Below are 19768 nucleotides of genomic sequence, written 5' to 3' on the forward strand. Positions count from 1 at the left end.
ACACTACAGTAAGAATTATCTCAGTTGGGAGTTGAAACGGCGATCACTGCCTAGTGCTCTAAACACTTGAGCACCCTTGAACAATTTCGAGCGATCTGCCACCTCATTAGAGAAACCTTTGTTATTAAAGGGACTACAAGGAGTTTCGGAAAGCGAAGCGTTTTCACACTACATTTCCCATGAGCCTCTGTGTGCATGCTGAAATTCTTGGACCAGCGCAAGACGGACGAAAGCGAAAGCATTTCCCAAGAATGTTTTCATTAATCAAGAATGAAAGTCGGAGGTTCGTAGACGATCAGATAGCGTCATAGTTACGACCGTAAACGATGCCAACTAGTGAAAGGAGGCTTCAGTTCGCGCTCCTGGTTGGAGCTCCTGTAGTAGGACGGCCAGCTGTAGTAGGAGGGCCAGCTGTGAGTCGGCTGCCCAGCTACATTTCTGGGTTGGCGGTGGACAGATCCATGAATTGAAGTTGTTTTTCCTCCAGTTGGACATTTAATACAAGGGCTGAAAATCTCAGTTTGTTGTTGTGGTTTGAATTTGTGATGGTTGCATGGTTTTGACGTAAAGTGTAGTAGGTTTAAAGGGAAGAAACACAGAAAATATAAGGTGTTAAGGGTAATGGGTTAAAAAAAACGTTACAGGCTTCAGGTATTTAAAATGTTGGAGGAAGCTGGAGAGAACCCACAGAGACAACTTACAAAAAAGCTCCACTTTGCCCCAGGGTTCAAACCAGAAGCCTCTTGTTAGCGCTAACCACTGTACCACTGTGCCGCCCAATTTATCTGTACTGTGACTGCAAAACCTACAACAATTTCAGGCCCAGGAAAACTGTTCTTGTTGATACTAATGATCTTTTTCTCACAATGTGACACCTCTGTGTTTGTTTGAACGCAGGAGTGTTTCTTCCACTTCCTAAAAGTTCTGCTCTACCTCTGGTTCTCATTAACCAATGGCTTAAAAGATCATTAGGCTGCACACAGTATTTAAAGAAAGAACTCACTCTATTAGTCATATTGTATCTGGAAGCTCATCATACAGCGGACAACATCGCACATCCCCTTGGTTGGATCTCCTGCACTCTGTCATCCACCATGATGATAAAGAGAACCTCATGGGTCTTTGACAACGAGGTGGACCCTCCACAGTTTTGTGTTGCTGCTGTTGTGTGACCATGATCGCCTACAGTGTTCCCACTATCAGAGACTCTGCTAACTCAGACAGACTTGGGGCCGTTTGAGGATGCTCAAAGTTGAGTTTTCCCTGGGAAAGTTTTATGAGATCCTATCGCACACGGACATGCTGAATAGGAACATTGACTGGCTACATCAAAGGAATTATCCATAGGGTCACAGATAGCACGCAAACAGAAATGGATAAATGATTATTTACCATCGGCTAAGTAGAGGTTTATTCTTATGATGAGAAAACTACAAACAGTCTGTGAAAACATGAATGTTCCTTGTTGTGGCCAAACACCATAGAGCAACCCTGTAACTGTAGATGTTCCTGATGGTGAGCGATAAGCCGTTCATCACAACATAACACAATCATCTATAGAGGATACTGATACAGTGTTTAGACTTATTTGCTGTGCAAACTGCTGTTTTCCAATCACGCATCACTTCATAAGTGTCACATGGAGTTCTCTTTTACAAGGAACTAGATTAGTTCCCACAACACTCATTGATTATTGAGCGATCAGATATGCTTTAAGACCGTATGATGCACTGTTTGTATTAGAAATTCTGTATATTTATGTCTTTTGTTACCTAATTTAGCTTTATCATAAAATACTGAGCATTATTTGACCCACTTGACGTCTAATGCTTTTGTTTATTAGGTTCCGTTTTAAATGCTAATTGATGCCTCTCTCTGACTGTTTTAGAGAGGACCTATGCAGGATTTGTAGCTTAACTATGCTACATTTTTACCTTAATTAAACAGCTTTGGAGTAATTGTGATGGTTTAATAAATGGCTTAACTTGTTACTAGTGAGAATGGAGGCTCTCCGCCCTCCATGTGCGTGTCTCCTACTGCGTCTCTGGGCTGAAAAACAACTTTGCAAGATCAGTGTCGCCGCCACCGACACAAAAGTTCCCCGTAACCCGTAATCTCTTGTTTATGACAGATTAAACCACACAAACATACACATTGTAACATCGTATATGATATATAACGTTATCTACCGCTGTATTGATTGATTTCTTGACGGATTTGTTGTAAACAAATGCACATGACCAGGATGAGGGTTAGCAGAACAGTGGAAAAGCAACTGGATTTACATAGTTCCTCTTTAAATAGTGTGATATGTTTGTGTGAATGATTGTTTATTTGGTTATTTCTATAGAAACATTACGCAAGAAGTACTGAAGTGATTGGTGGAGGGGCGGGGCATGGGCCGGGGATGAATCCTTTTGGTGCATCCAGGTAATACAGTACCATGGATCTGGTGGAGAAGATGTAGAATTGTTTGGCCTTGGTTGAGCTATGTGCTCCACTGAACGACTGGCAACTTAAAGGGATAGTTCACTTTTTTTGAAGTGGGGTTGTATGAGGTGCAAATGGACCCTAAGTATAATATCTGCAGTAGACGGCTTTCTGTTCTTTTCTAGTTAGCCATACCACAGACTTGTGCTGGCTAGAGACATGGGCAGTGAATGGACGCAAACTAACAGTGTATTTTCGCTGCCTACAAAAAGTCCCATCTCAAATTAATACACATGCTTAAATGTATGTTACAAATTATTTACAGTGCATCAACTAGTCGGAAAAAAAACTTTTTTCCAGATATAACCAACTGTATCCCTCAGTGCGGAGAGGCTCCACGACGTGCTGTATCACTCCGCCTATTGCGTATTTGGATCGGACTCTTGGCGGTGTGTGGAAGAGGCAGAGTTGAGCGCTCTATTGCAGATACGCATTATACTTAGGGGACAGAACTATCCCTTTAAAGATGATTTTTACCTTTATTAGATTTAAATTATTAATTTATTTAATAGCTTTGGAGTGATTGTGATGGTTAAATGACTGGAAAAATTGACCGGACTTGAGTTCCCCTCTAACTTTTAACCATTTGCACAGTGCATATTAATGAAATGCTGATAGAGTTAATGTTGAATCAAATTGGGTTGGTTTGGTGATGTAACTGACTGGCATCGTTGCAGCTAGATGATTATTCGAGCTGTGTTCCGACAAATGCTGAGCAGGAACAGCAACATTGATGTGCAAGGGAAAGGTTGCTGCATTAATCTATCTTCCCTATTTTGTGCCGGGCCCTTCCCTCTGCTCAGCCAGTTCCTGCCTGCCAGGGTTCGGAAGCCAAATTGTTTCCCTGCCCTCGGGCCGTCCCTCTGCCGTCCACACAGCTGCCCCTTTGTGTTCGATTCCCCGCAGCCACATCCGAAGCAACTCCACATCCAGGACACACTCATACCCATCTCCCCTTTCCGAGTCAATGCAAACCCTCACATTAAATGGACTCTACTGTGAGACTAATGACCTCTGCGTTAAATGGGCGGAAGTGAAGTGAATGGGCAAGGGAAGCGCAAGTGCTGTAGCGTGGGTATGGTGTTGGGGGGAGTTGATGTAGTGTGAACGGGAGAGGTATACTCCCATCTCACTTAAGGCTTTGCTGCTCTTGGCTCGGGGTCAGAAGGAAGGCAGGTGCCAAGCAATGGAATCAGAGCTCAGGGGAGAAGAAAAGAAGGAAAGTCTGGCAGAGCTGATGAGCACCTTGATAATGAGTTTGTCCAGCGAGGGGGTTGAAGAAGTTGTGAAAAGGTCAGGAAGGTCCCCGCAAACTGGCAACATGTTAAAAACTTAGGAACTTTGGATTGCGTAATTGTTATTGAGATCAGTGTCAGAGATTAAAAGCCTTTTTATAGCCTTGGATGCTTGGCCTCAGGGGGTTTCTAGACAGCAGATCCCCAAGTGAGGCTGTGGCACACAATAAAGCTGAATCTGACTTTTTATTCCAGTATACAGTAGCATTAAAACTCATTGATATGAAAGTTTAACAAAAGAATGGGCTTTTAACTGAATCTTCTAATGCTCATTGGTTAATGGTTTCTCTTTGATGGAGATGGTTCACTCTTCCATATTTACATCATGAAACAATGCTAATCTTTAAAGGGATAGTTCAACATTTTTGGCAGATTGGCCCATTGCCATAAATCCCTATAGTCATACTGTAGCAGTAGGTTCGTTGCCTACTTCACCACGCTATGAGATAATAATGGAACGTTATGAGACGGAGTTGTTTTTGAGGTAAATTCATGCAAAACCGCTGATGCACGCTCCTGGGGGCAGTTTTTTCAGCAAGCAGTCTCTGCATTTGCCTCAAAAACAACTTATCTCATAGCGTGGTGAATGTGCAGGTCACAACTGTTGGGTTGTGTATTTGATTACTTTGATGAGGGAAACCAAGAAATCCCATTAGCTCTGAGCAGCTTGCGGCTCTGCTCCGCCGTTCTAAAAACAGCTTGCACCCACAATTAAAGGTAACGAACCTACTGCTATGACTATAGAGATTATGGCAATGGGGCAATTTTGCCAAAATGTTGAACTATCCCTTTAAAATCTGCACTGATGAATGAACTGTGGTCAGCACTGACTCCTTGTGACTTGTTGGACGTCCCACTGGGATGCTTCTTGTGGCTTTGTCAATTTAGCAGCGTCGGTCCTGGTGTGAAAGCAGGATGGGATTCCCCCTTAACTCCCTGACCACTGAGCTGCTCCTTCTGACCCTGACAGGCAGAGTTCAAGAAAATACTAAGAGACCTGACAGTGAGTTAATGTTATTTTGTGAAGACTGAAAGGTATAGGTAGGGTTAATATTTTGGGATATGCTGATAAACTATGGATGGTCTTATTCTTCACTGCATGTAACAACCTGAACTTGATCAGAAGGTTTTGCATGGTCACCGGAGTCCTGCATTATAAAAAGACCAGCTTGTTACCAAACAGAGGGATTTTGATCCAAACTTCTGTGATAAATCATGTAACTCCTGGGGTTATTTATGTGCTGTCAGAATAATATAACTCTTAAATTGTTCTCACTAAGCTGTAGAAGACGTAGCATAGCCGTCCGTTGTTGCCTAACAGCATCAGAGTCTTATAACTGCACTTTTCTTAATTACCTGGGAAAAAAAACAGCCCTCGAGCAGTTTGGTTTTCTAACTTCTGAGTTCACAGACTGATACTGGGCTCCAGGATCTGCTTTATCATGTCAAGAGCCCAGATTGTGAGCTATGACAAAAACCTGCTTGATCTTGAACAGGCAGTGGCAGTGCAGAAATTGTTACCACACACACAGACACACACACACCTCTTAGGGGAGACAGCCTCAAAACTGCATCTCTGCTGAGACAAGAGACATGAATTTGTTTTTGGAGTTCATTCATGTGTGGAGGAGTCACTTGTGTTTACACAGAAACAAGAAACTCTCATCAGGGATTTTTCTGAAGACTCGTCTGATCCGAGACAAAAAGCTTTGAACAAAAACCGGGACGATGTTCTCATGTTGACGTCTGATGTTTTTGGACCATAATATGAGAGTTAGCAGAATACAACATGTCAGATCATTTAGAAACTTCAGAATAAGGTGTGTGTGTGTGTGTGTGTACCCATCCTTTAAACCCACCTTTTGCTGCTGCTCTGTCCTGTCTTGTCTGTTTATTTTACCTTGCAGTTTGTAAATCTCTGATCTTCAACCGAGTATGTGAAATGTAGATAAATATAAAGATGAATGATGTCACCATGGTCTTCCATGACGGACCGTTATGTTGCTCTGTGGTATTTGTGTCCAGGTTCATGAGACAGAGCGGCGTCGCTGCTGAGAACAGCGTTGAGTTAGACGTTAATTACATGAAGGACGACGCGTGTTTCCTGTCCTCTCTGCATCATTGATGAGCTTTTAAACTTATTTTGCCACTGATGCTTTAATAAATGACCAGTGAGCATGAAGGGGCCAGTGAATCCACTGAGGGGAGTTTCTCTCATTTCATCATTTGTTAGATAATAATGGTTCCACCCAACGACACCTGTCGTTCCTTCCACACAATCTCTGGATGGATCTGGGTTCGTCTCTGTGATACATCCACATTAAAGGGATAATTCACCCAAAATTCTAATTTCACTCATTATCTACTCACCCTCATGTGGACTAAGGGCTGGGAGAAGTTTCAGAGTCCTCCGTGCCTTCTCTGAGTTACAGGGGGGCTCAGCGCAGCACTGCATGTCCATATGACGGTTGCGAACGGGGCTCAAATCTCGCGCGATTTGCACTGACACCGGCGGAGCTGTGAACTGGGTTGCGTAAGATTTGCACAGACACAGGCAGAGCAGTGAACTGAGACACTGGGAGCTTCCGCTAAAAACAAGTTTAAATATAGACTTATTTAATTTTTTCTGGAATAATTTCTCATGTTGGGGCTTCAATACAAGAGGGACATTACAGACGAACTGTGTGGAGGTATTTGGATGTTTTTTGGTGTGTCTTTTTGAACGAAGAAAAGTGAGCTCCGTTCGCTACCATCATATGGGCATGCAGTGCTGCACAGAGCCCCGCTGTAACTCCGAGAAGGCACGGAGGACTGCATTTCTCTGTGGACTGATGCTTTGATACTTTCACAGTATTAAAGGAGAGCTATGCACTTTTTCACTGTTTTGGTCGCTTTTTTCTCCACACAGCTCCCCCTATAGTTTCAGAGTGAATATTTTCACTGTTGTAAAATTTCAACGCTAACCCCTCCCCTCCTGGCCTCTCGTGAGACGAGATCTGGGCCACCGGGTCGGAAGCTCTGATCTTACAAGGTTGGTTTTCGGCCGCTAGGTGGAAGGCAGAGAGCCTCCGTTCACCCTGTAACAAGTCATTTATCCATCACAATTACTCCAGAGCTTTTTGATTAAGGTCAAAATCTTGCATAGTTCCTCTTTAACACTGAGTCTCTGGTCTGGCCTACAGAGAGATTTTGCTTTGCGCCTCCAGCCGTATTGCATCACAAAGCACAACTCACCTTGCATGGAACGTTTTAACGTGTATTTTTTTCCACAAAAACTTGGGGTTTTAAGGCCCATTACTGATGAAATGAACTGAAACCTAATACTCATGTTTAAAAGAGTAAATCTCAGGCTCTGTGTCAATATTGTTTGCTGCCACATGATTTACATTACTAGTGTGTGTAGTAATGGATTTTGAGAAGGAACCAGCTATCGGTCCCTTCCCTGCCTAGAAAAAGACGGCCACATTTCCCAGCCACATTTGAAGGGAGCCTTTGGGATGAGACAGTGTGTTTGTGTTGCGTGATGCAATCAGTGTGAAAATACAGTCAGTGAAGGATGCAGGCCCTGAAATGGGACTCAGCTGTAGACCTACTTTATATTCAAAAAACAAATGGAGATCTCACTTTGTACAATACGGGACCTCTCGTCCGTCTTTGTTACAAAGTTCATTTAAATGATCTGCTTCAGTTCTGTGTTCGGTCTTGTTGGAGATGTTGGCGTCCTACAGTAACTTTGAACGTTGCCTTCAGGAAACCCAGTTGAGCGCTTTCCCAGACATATGTGATCAGTGAACATCAGAGTCACATTTACATGACTTCATGCATTCTTCTCTCCGTGTACGAAGCAGACAGGGGGTTTTGTTTAAAGTTGTGGTCGATTACTTGAGCAGCGACTTGGTATTTGTGTGCGGTGCGTTCAGTTATTTTTAGGTTTGCCGCCGCTGTATCGTTCTCCTTCCCCGGGCTATTTGTAAGAGTGAGAGAAAGCGAGACCTCAAAGACCACAGAGAAACAGTGAAAGGGGCTGGGGGGGTTTGGGGGGTGGGGGGGTGGTTGGGTGGGTGGGCAGCAGCTTTGCCTCATTCCCTACATTCTCAACCCCCCACCTTCCTCCAGCCACGGCTGCTGCCAGGCTAAAAGGTTGAATTCCAGCCACTAGAGGCCTTTGTTCAGACAGGGGGGGCTCATCAAACGACAAACATCAGGAGTTCTCCGGGACCTGAGCGGATGTCTACAGGTCACCTATGCCCCCTCCCCTCCCCTTCTGCAACCCCCCAGTTTAATCATTATACTCTGAATCATCATGGACAACAACAAAATGACACTGACATTAGGATTTGGGCTGTATGGATTACTCAGTTGTCATATTACACAACACCATGTTGTAATAATTCAACTTTTAGCATAGTTTTTTTTTTTGCTTCAATCCATTGCTTCAGTAACAATAGTGATTTAATATGAAAATGTTCCCAACGTGTGATGTAAAAACAACACGATGTATGAAATAAATCCTGGTTAATGGCAAAATACATGATTTCTGGAATGGAAACAAATATTTAATTTGAGCAAGGTATATTTTTTGGTTAATAAAACCTTGAAAGAAGTCAGAAAGTTAGAAATGTAAGAGACTTCTATTTAAAGGGCTCATATTTTATGCTTTTCTAAATTTTATTTGCAGTGTCGATCCATAAGAAGTTGTATTTCTGGTTTTAAGAACCAAAAAAACACGTCAGTATAGTTTTACATCTCATCTCCAAGATAGCAATGACTGATTTATGACAGTTGTGACATCACAAAGACACAGAAATCCCTACGGCTCGTTTTAAGGCTGTGTTCTGAGCTCAGGCTGTGTGCGTTCTTCTGTGGACTGATCAAAAAACACTCGCAAATCTCACTTTAAACCATACGAAACCTCTGCAGACACGTCGCATTTTTGTGTGGAATGAAGCACATAAAGGAAAAGGAAGGCTTGTTGACCTACTTGAGGCCTCCTTTGGAAATCCCCCTGGTGGGATTGTAGGTCATCACTATTTCACACTCACTCAGACACAATCACGTATGGCTTTGTCAGAGTTGGTGTTAAAAGAAAGTCAGGAAACATTGCAGGTTAATTGGTTTGGGTCCAGAATGCGAGCATAATGATGAATGGAGCCACCAAATGAAGCCAAATTGCAGACACACCATAATGAAGCAAAGTGGTAAGAGGGCACTGACTTAAAGCACCCCTCATTCACTTTGTTTGTTTTACACAGGAAGTTACATGGCTGTCCTGTGTTGTCTTGGCTGTTAGCGCGGCGATGCCTTGGACTTTTTTTTTTTTTTTCCTCCTCCTTTCACAATGCAGTTCTTTCAAATTCCTTAAATAGATACGGACATTTATGGCATTAGAGTATTTCTGCTACCACTATTATGAGGCAGGAAGTGAGCCGTTCCAGACACTACAGGTTAATTCATAACATCTGCAACGCTCTGTTAAAACAAGGCAGAGCTGAGTGCCATGCACAGAGTCCTTCCTGTTTCAAAGCAGCCACACATGCACACACATGGGGGAGTGGAGTAGGGGGGTGGGGGGAATAGCCGCATGCATTCGGATTAAATGGTTCCAAGAAACTGAAGACTGTTGAGCTCGCAAACATTTAACGTACACACCGAACAAAACAAAACCATGTTTGAGTTTTTATTTTTTTTTATATATATTTTCTATTCTCTAAATGCAAAATTCAATAACCAAGAAGCAAAGAAAGATTTGTAAAGGCTGAGCAGACATATTGCATTGCCTTTTTTTTTTTTTTCTCCCCCCCTACTTTTCTTCCGCTTTTCCTTTGAGATACTTGGGAACAGATTTCACTTCAAACAGCAAAGGCTCCTAAATGGAGCCGATCCAATTTGTCTGCGCCTTTCTTTCTTTTCAGAGCACCCCCCCCTCCCCATCCCCACCACCACCACCCACCCCCACCACCACCCACCCCCACCCCGCTCCACTCCCCTCCTCCTCCTCCTCCTCCTCCTCCTCCTCCCCAAAACCCTCCCAACAAAAGGCTGCTTGTCTGCTAGGAATTTTCCACATTCTTTGCAACGACAGACATTTTTCCCCTCGGCAAATTCCCCCTAATCACAGGATTTAGTTGGACCCTGATAGGTGCAATTCATAACTCTGGTGGGGCATCGGCCGGGGGTTGGGGGGTTGTGCTGGTGCTGGTGCTGGTGGTGAGGAGGGTATAGGAGGGAGGGTGCAGGGTGGACAAGGTGGGCGAAGGGCAACTTCCTTCGAGGAAATAGTAAAAGTATTTCAGGAAGATGATGAGGCCGGTGCTGCTGGTCTGAGCCCCTGCTTCAGCTCCTGGGTGGCCCCGGTTCCTCTTCTCTGTGGAGCCGCCGGTGCTTATAGGTGCAGAATGTTTTCTTCTTGTCCTTCAGATTGTTTTCTTCCGTGCTCCTTTCTGGGATTGCATCAACAGAAATTCACACTTTACCTTTGCACAACCTTTTAAATGGATATTGTTTAGACGAAGACCTGCGTGAACAAGCTCCTCTGGCTGATGTGTAGACACCCAGACAACAACAGGCTGTAATGAGACTCTACCCCAGAGGACATGACTATTAAGGTTTTGCCAAATCATATTTAATAATCAGTGTCAAGTTAAAGAACATCTACAGCAAAGCCCCTCCCCTCTAAACTTTTCCAACAACTGATAATAATTCCAGTCGGGCTCTAAAACATGCCACTTGAGGCAGCGATTGGTCAGTTGTGTGTGTGTGTGTGTAGGGTTTGAACTTCTCACACAACCTCCTCCTTTTGTTGAAGCCCCTCTCTGTGTGTGTGAAAGTGTGTGCAGCCCATCTCCATTTGGATGATTAATTGTGCCAAGACTACAAAGACACAGCGTTCACAGAGCGAGGGAGATAGAGGAGGCAGTGGGATGCAATCTTTTCTGAATGGGTCAATGTACGTCAGCCGGCCCTCCTCCTCCTCCTCCTCCTCCTCCTCCTCCTCCTCCTGCTCACCAAGGCTGGATGTCGGTCTGACAATGTTTGGCGAACTTAATCAGGGCTGGAGTTAATACCATTAAGTAATTTTTAAAAGAGAGAGGGGAAGAAAGGAAACAAAGAGCAACGTAAGAGGATGAGAGAGGTAGAAAAGACACACATGTGGGTGAGAGAGATCGCAGGACAGAAAAGAGACAACTTGCAAAAAAAGCTGTGCAGAAGAGTTTGGCGGGAGGCCAGAGCTCTTTGTTATGGGAGGATACATTTCCTCAGTGAATGTCCTAACCATCTACAGTTTGGATATTATGTGCAAAAAAAAAAAAATTAGTTTTTCCTAAGATTGATGCTAATGTGAGATAAAGAAATGTAAGAATATTGCATGTATTCAGATACCTTAGTGTCGCACCATAAAAAGTAATTGCAAAACACTGCTCAGTATAAAGAACTTTACTTTCTACTGCTTTATATGCAAGTCTAATATACATAATCCATATTCCTTCTACATGCTGAAATATGTAGATTATATGTGAAACCTATTATGTAGGTTCTTATATTGTGTGTATGTTATGTACATGTATCCATCCCAAAGGCAGTCAGGATAAATGATCTACAGTGGGTAAAAGTCTGAGAGCACTTTCTAAGAGCAGGCAGACAGATGTAGAACACTGAGAACAGAAGTATGTTTTCATACATTTCTAAAAATAAATTAAAGATTACAATTTGTATTTAATAAAAAATAGTTTTACTATATAGTTTTATCCATTTTTAATTTTACATCTCACTAACATGGCAACATGGCCTTTTAAGGTGTATATAACATTTCATTCTCACCAATGTTCTCTTGCTCTTTACTTAGTATTTGCTTCCTCAAAGTTAAACTCCTGAGTCACCGGTTTGGTTTTATAAATGTTGGTCAACTAATAGATTATAATTAACCATATTAAACCAGGTTATAATTATTCTTTAGACACACTGTAACCTCCTCATTTCCCTAAAAGTTTCCCAGACGGACATTCCCCTCCAGCAGACTGTGAATTCCCACGTGTTTTACAAACCTGCCAGATAAGTCAAATGTTTACCGACCTAAGTGCTCTATAAGGCAGAGCTGTTACATTTTAACAATTTAAATGGAGAGCATTCCAGCTTTTAACGGCCTCCTTCTCTACGCGGCCTTTTTCGTCTGCGGCGCGTTTCATGCCGGACTCCTCATCTCCGCGCACCCAGTGTTTGTGGATGGAAGGTTTGAACTTAGTGGGTCAAATTATCCGTTTGGCTTCAAAGGGGGGTCTAAAGGTTAGCAGGGTCTGCTAACGGTTAACCAGAGCAAACAGCAGCAGCGCCTATTTTATGGGACAATTAATACTCGCACTGCAAAGACAGCAGAGCAGGAACACCTACATACACACACCACACACTATACAGTACAATCAGGTACATTTATATCATATTTACATACCTACATATACTTTTATTCATGCATGTTAGTCATTATACATCTATTAATGCTCTACATGCAATAATTGTGCTAAAATATAAGTAATAGGCACAATAACACTGACATTTGGAAAAAAATAATGCACAGCTCTAGTAAGAATCAAGTGAATTGTTTAATTTCTATTGTGCATGAGTTGCACCGTGTTTGCTCCTGTGCAGCAAAGGTTGAAAGTGCAGCAGCTCCGTGCAGCTGCCAGCCCAAATGCACGCCGGTATCACATCATGTGTCCTGACCAGATATTGCCGAGATAAGCTGATAGCGCAAACAACAACAGTGGAACATAAACCCCCGTGTTTTGGTAACCCTCCACGCACCAGCATACAATCAGTGCAGTTACGAGCGTGAGAGAGGGAATAAAAATAGCCTTGTGTGTGAGAGCACGGATCGGCTCACTTTTACGTGCATACAGTGCGAGTAAAACATGAGCCTGTGCATGGCCCTGTGCAGACAGCTGGATTGTTTAAAATAGGAGCCATCAGAAGTGCTCGAGACGGAAATGAGACACGGCTGAAACGCCTCCTGTGCAGACATGTCGTTTGGAGCACTTAGTTCAGTTTATTTTACATCGTTGCCTTTTAGTTCTGCTCCGGTTTATGACTTTTTTTTTTACTCTTTACAAACGAACCACAAGGAGTAAATACAAAGTTATTCAGACTGACTCACGTACTGCAGAAGTCTGGCGTGATCATCTGAACCCATATGGTGAAATAAAATTCTGGTGTATGTCAGCTCGGTCATACTGAGAGCCAGGCGGTCTTGGTCCAGTTGTTTAGTCTGAGCCAGACTTCACTTGACAGTTTAGTCACCAGTACAAACAAACTGCACCAAACAGGAAATGTACCAGTGTTCAGCTGAACTGAACCCAACAGGTGAGGTGTGACTGCACCAGTCCACCATTCAGTCCTGTAGTTTTTTAATGACATACACAGCTGCAGTGTATTTTTATCATGAATGTGTAACATTTATAAATGCATATTCTATTTTCTTTTCACCAAGTGAAGGCCAACATTTGAAAATATTAAAGATAAAGGTGTAAAAGTTAGATGCTATATACACACAAATAATGTTCCTTTTTTTTTAACCGTTTCCATTGAATGAATGAATACTTCATTATAGCACAATTACTAGCACACTTGGTGCACACATAATCTAAATGATTTAATACATGAATATGGTTTTATTTTCATTATGTTGAACTGAGATTATCCGCGATATCCTTATGAAATTCAGCTTTTCAGCCGTAAATCTGTATTTTAAGTATATTAAGTGTTTTACTTACTGCATTTATGAAATAAAAAGTCTCATGATAAATCATGTGAGAATATATGAGAGGGAAGGAGCCAAAGCAGCAGCTGCAAGCAGAGAAGAAGCTGCAGCCAGTGCAGGGCAGATCTCCAGAGAGTCTAGATACATGCTTGAAATGTTTATGTTGTAAACACACAACAATGCAATGAAATGATGGCAAGTGATTAGTATTAGTACTAAACTATAATTACTGATAGTACCAGATCAGACACAACCACAATGTTGCACGACCAACAGGTGAAGCTGTCGGTTCAATTCATTCTTGGTCATTTATGTTTAATTGTCTGAGTTCTGTTCATAATTCTGGTTCATTCTAGTGAGGTCATGCTGAGAAGATGGTTTTATATAGCCTGTGTGTGTGTGTATGTGTGATTGATGAGTGTGGAAAAATCAATTGTAAAGAATTTGAATGAAATAAGCTCGTAGATGGGATTCATAAATTTATGCAAAGGAACTTGAACGAGTCCACGTGAATCCAGGAACAAAAAGAAAGAAGCAAAAAAAAACAAAAAAAACCCGCCTTTTTGGAGCTTCTGTTATTTAGATACCACGGCATTGGTCAAGAACACCCAGTATGATGATCCTGGTCAAAATCAGTGGCATGATGAAACAGGGCGTTCTCATAGCAACAGATATGGACGCATGGTCGGGACCCACTGGCGTCACTTTTGAACACACTGGTGACATTGTCTAAAAAGGTCGTCACACAGACTTGAGACGTGAGTCAAATCCACATTACTACTGAACTTTGTCTTTATCGAGCCGCTCCACAATATTTTCCTAAGCTTAACCTTCTGTTATCTAAGCCTCGCCACAAACAGGACTCTGATGTGAACCCCAGTCTCTGGCCTGAGCCTCTGTCCGCCCACCCCCCACCCCAACCGCCTCCTAACTCCACTGCTGATTTGTTTAAAGCCTGCAAATATACAACCAATGTTGGTGTGAAAAGACGATTACATGGGGGTGCAAACAAGACGTTTTTAGAGACGGAGATGGTTCCAAGTTGTCTATCGGTGGACTGGGCTTGAGAATCCAGAAGTGGAGATTATTGGGCTGTCCCAAAGGAAGAGGTTTCCACAGGAACTGTCCAGGCTGTAAAAAACTGTGACGGGTGTAGCCACATTTGCAGATTGCACTGACTGGAGAGTCAGGTCGTCTTCGCCTGCGGAAGCTTAACATCCCATGATACTCGCGAAAGATTTCCATATCTCCGACATTCTTGGAGACATACTGTCATTATCATCAGCTCTTATACAGACCGTCCAGGACCAAATGCTCAGCCAGTGTCCCAGCAGATGGCACAGGAGTCAACTATCTTGGACCTTTAGCGGTGAGGTAACAGGGTCACTTTCACCTGCAAGCAATCCACATTTAACCCCTTAATATCCTTTGGCCCGTCTAGGGTCCGGCAGGCAAAAACACTACCCACAGACCAGTGGGTGTGAAAGGGTTTTAAACTAGACTTTCATTGGGTATGGATTCTTCATGAATGTTCTCAGACGCTTCATAACAGCGCAGTTTCTATTACAGTTTTTCGCCAAAAAAAAGGTGATATTTCTGAAATTTCCACAAATACTTGCTGGTGTTTCCATTGAAGGGTGTTTTGCGAATAAGCCGTAATTCTCGTAAAGTCTAGTCTCGGGATATCCCATAATTCTTGTCCCACAAGACTTCACTTTGAGGAAAGATGGACGAAAGCATCTTGCATTTCAACGGTTTTGCCGACTGCCGCTACAGCTGCTTTTGTGCGTATTTTTAACTAAAGTCAAAGGCAGCGCTTGAGCCCTTATGTGTGGCATACCACGCCACCTTGCTTGAAATGGACTGGTCACGTGACCCCCTACGTCATGTTTGGTGACACCGGTGATGTGCAAATGCAAAAAAAAGTCTTTCCATTACACTCAACACGTCTGAAAAACCACCTCATGAGAGTGGAAAAAATGTTTTAGCGATATTTGAGAGTTTTGAAATGTACGTGTTTCCATTACCAGTTCTTTATTGTGATATTTAGGTGTTCTGCATTTGTAGGGGTAATGGAAATGCAGCTTTTTCCGAACATCAAAAACGTAAGCCGGTTTTGCTCCTCCGGTGGAATTTTATGTTTACGTTTCCATGGTTTTGGTAGTCACGATAAATGCATGGATTTTTTTTTTCCAATGAAAATCTGTAAAACGCATGGATCATCACGCCAGCTTTTAACAATGGATATCACACAAATTGGCATCCGTGTTAAAAGCCAGCATTAATAGACCCATGCGTTTACCGCAACTATGACAACGACTGAAAACCCTGGAAACGTAAACGTACAATTCCACCGGAAATGCAAAACCGGCTTCCGGTTTTGACCATAGATGACGTTCGGAAACTTGTGGATAGTGAGACATTGTAAAGTTCTTGAATGTTGACTTTCACAGTCAACATTCAAGAACTTTACCATGCGTCTTTGTTTATCTGATATTTACTGTCTTTGTTGAGAGGAGGACTTGTGGAAACACCAACACATCGGTTTGTGGAGAGTACAGACCGGTACAGACCGGTACAGTACAGACCTATGACCAGTTGGAGGATCTGTAGATTAAGTCAGCCACCTTCAGACACAGTGGAAAGCATTGAGGACAGCTACCGTGGCGATGGCGAGGGAGCAGGGTGAGGGGCCCACCTCTCGTGATAGGTGGGGCTTTAGTGAATGGTGGCCTGTACAAGGTGCTCAGCAGAGCGGAGGCATTTCTGTCTTTGATCAGAGGAAGACTTCTGGAAAGAGGCTGCTGGGTGGTTGGAGAGCTGAGAGCCCGGAGCGCCGCATTCTTGGAGCCGCGGAGGGATTGGATTTCAGCTGAAATGGGGTCCCCACCGTGGGGCTCCTACTTTTATTTTATCATAACTGGGAATGGCTGAGGCTTGCCCACCCTGCCCTCATGCTAAGCCTCCAGCTTCCTGCCAAATTACTCGTAGGATGGAGCAGCTGCTAAGGCCTACAAGTGATTCATAGTGTTAGGCTGAGCAACATCAAAGATCTGCCAGAGCCTGTGAAAGACAATGCTTTCCCTTTTGTGTTACAGGGGGGGAGAGGGGTCCGGGTTGGGGCAGCGGGGGGAAGAGAAGCTTTACTAGCAGGAGGGGCTCCTGTACTTACAGAGCAGGTTTCACTAATGCTTATTTTAGAATACTTTGTCCCAGATGCTCTGCAACTGCAGCTGTACATTTTATTACTTTCAGACTGTAAACACAGAGAACTCTTCATCCTTTGTCTTTACGGTCATTCACTTTGACACTTCAAAGCATATTATCTACTTGTTACTTTGGAAGCATTAACTTAAACCCATACTTATTTTTTGTTTCATTATAGCAAATCTAATACATGTACATTAACTGAATTTCCTTATATGATAATTGCATATATACCCAAGCCTATCCAGATCATATATGGATCCTATTAGAAATTAGAACAATTTCATTTCAATTTATTCCATTCATGGTTTACATACTTCACATGATTGCACATATTTACATGATGTACACATAATCACCATAAATGAAAAGGAGCAGGATGAAGAAAAACGTATACCTGCCCCTTTCTATAGTTATAATTGCATTGGCTTAGTATAAACACCAATATTTTACACTATTTAAAAAAAAATTACGATTATGAAACATAACTACAAAACAAACAAACAACAAAAGTAGCAATGGACACAGCAAATGTGTGTGTGTGTGTGTGTGTGTGTGTGTGTGTGTGGTATATACAGTATGTATAATATATATCCATTACTAAGTAAAATTGAGATGTACTGAATATTCTGGTGATAATTTAATCACTGTAAGAAGCGGGACACGCATACACAGACGCGCAGGGCAGACATCATCACAAAGATGATCAACTGTAATTTTAAAATGAGAATGAGATTATTTGTGCAAATAACCATAATGCATATGTAATGCTGTTTGATCATTATATAAAATGTATATTGATAATTGAAATATACTAATTAGGTACAATAATAAGATGACGATAAATGATCAGGGCAGGAGGAGATCTAGTGGGAGGGGCGTGGCCAACATCCCATCATCACAGGGGGGCAGAGAGCTGCTGGTGTTTAGAGGTGAGGAGTCTGACAGTGCTCAGCATCCTCCTGTCTGTGTGTGTACTCCTTTCCAAATGTTTCCTTCACTGCTGCTTGCATTCCTCACACAGGGCCCATCCGGTGTTGACATGGACTCCATTACTGTGTTTGAGCCTACTGACATTCCACCAAGAGCTGGCAAAGAAAACACCAGCTGTTTGAACTGATCTGGTGTGTGTGTGTGTGTGTGTGTGGGTTGGGGACATGGAACTCTCTTCTTAAGGCCAGCAGCTGGCCGGGCTTACAAGCACCAGGGACTCTACATTTTCTTTCTACATTCTCAGAGCTGTTGGAGTGCTCAGCTGTTCAGCTCTGCTCCAGAGCTACTTCCTGTGTGTGTGCTGTCAAAGGCCAAAATGAAAGAAGACCTCAGTGAAATGAAAATCCAGGTTGTACCAACACGGTTTCCTGCACCTGTAGATAGAGGGTCTGAAAAGTTTCAAGTGTAAATGTATGGAATGAAAATAGCGCAAATGTTCCACATATTTAATTATATTTATAAATGTAAATAAGGTTTTGTACAAAAACCGAATTCCGCCCAATATATATATATATTTTAAATTCTTTGGTGGATGATTTTGGAGCTGTAAAGTCACCACTACACCAGTAGACTCCTCATCTCAGCTAATTCCACTTTATCATGTAATTGCCAACATTTTCCATTTATAGAGCTGTTGCATGTGGCTTCAGTGAGAATGAGTGTCACCCAAATAAGACATGTCACAGTGTGCCATGACTCTGAAGTGCGAGAGGCAGCTGCATCCTCTGTAAAGTCGACGTCATTCGTCATGAGCTGAAATTCCCCCGTGGTGTGCTGCTGCTGCCGCTGCTTCTGTTTGGCTCTTTGCCCACAATCACTGTACTGTTTAATGACTGTTACTGACCAGACGGAGTTCAGGTTCACATTCAGCCTGGGTACGTGACCTCGGCTCGCTGGATCACCATTGGAGCTGTGTTTACAGTAATAGAGAAAAATATAGGCACTTTAATCATACAGTATGTTGTCTCATTTGAAATAAGCCAGGAGATCAGAAAATTTTAAGAAAGATACACCCATCACACAGCAGTGATGTGCTAATTCTTATGGTTTTAATGCAGTTCAAACATCTGCAGGTTTGATTCATTCAGCTTCAGTTCAGTTCTACCTGAGCAGCCAGGTGTGGTGTAGAAGCAGAGCGAGTTTGAGTGAACTTCCTTTTTTGATTCTTTTTCTTTTTTTGGATCAAAATTTCAATTTTCAAGTTAGAAGAAAAGAACATGAGTGATTAATACCAAGGCACAAGGGGTGTAGACAATACACATTACTCAAAAGGACACTGACAGACGAGACGCATACAGAAAATAAAGTAACTGTAAAGTAAATTAAAAATGGTTAAAGAGAATATAATTGATCACATTGCTTGAACAGAGAAAAAAACAAAAAAAAACAGCAACAACAAACAAAACACAACAAAACAGGGCCTGTAGGATTGGGCGACCATAAATATTCAAAAGATAAGATTAAAAATATGATGACGTGTTAATTTTTGGATTCTTCGTGAAAACACAGTTCTGTGACTTTGTGGGTGACACAGTACAGGAGAAACGGGGTGTCACTGCTGAGCTTTTAGCTTTTAGCCCTGTGTGTGTGTGTGTGTGTGTGTGGCCAATCAGAGAGAGCAGAAACTCTTTGACTGCAGTCAGATAACACTTACAGTGAACCTTTAAAGTGCAAGTAGGTGTGAATGTGAGTGTGAATAGTTGTGTACGTGAGTCAGCCCTGTGATACTCTGGTGACCTCTGGCTGTATCGGAAGTCCCAGCTGAGCTGTGATTGGCTCTCACTCTGCTTGACCGTGAGCAATCCTTGTAATTGTTATTAAATGTAGTACATGCTGCGCCATGCCTTAATGAGTTTATACGTGTACTATTTATGATTAGTGGTTTTAAAGTCACTTACCTACATACAGGTATCATGGATGAGCATGAATTCTTCTTTACTTAAAGGGGACATATTTTCGAAATATCACTTTTTGGAGGCTCTTAAACATATAGGGTTTGTCTTGCCTTCCGGCCCCCAGAATGCGAGAATTTACA

The 19768-nt window shown here is 42.5% G+C and overlaps 1 protein-coding gene across 1 annotated transcript in view; it reads left to right on the plus strand.

Moving 5' to 3' along the window:
* The window catches only part of hmga2 (high mobility group AT-hook 2), a 44713-nt gene that overhangs the window by 14005 nt on the left and 10940 nt on the right, over window positions 1–19768 (plus strand). The gene's annotated exons all lie outside the window — the stretch shown is intronic.

Source organism: Trachurus japonicus, chromosome 23 (assembly GCF_045865225.1).
Source record: "Trachurus japonicus isolate A0001 chromosome 23, Traja_1.0".
Taxonomy (NCBI): Eukaryota; Metazoa; Chordata; class Actinopteri; order Carangiformes; family Carangidae; genus Trachurus; species Trachurus japonicus.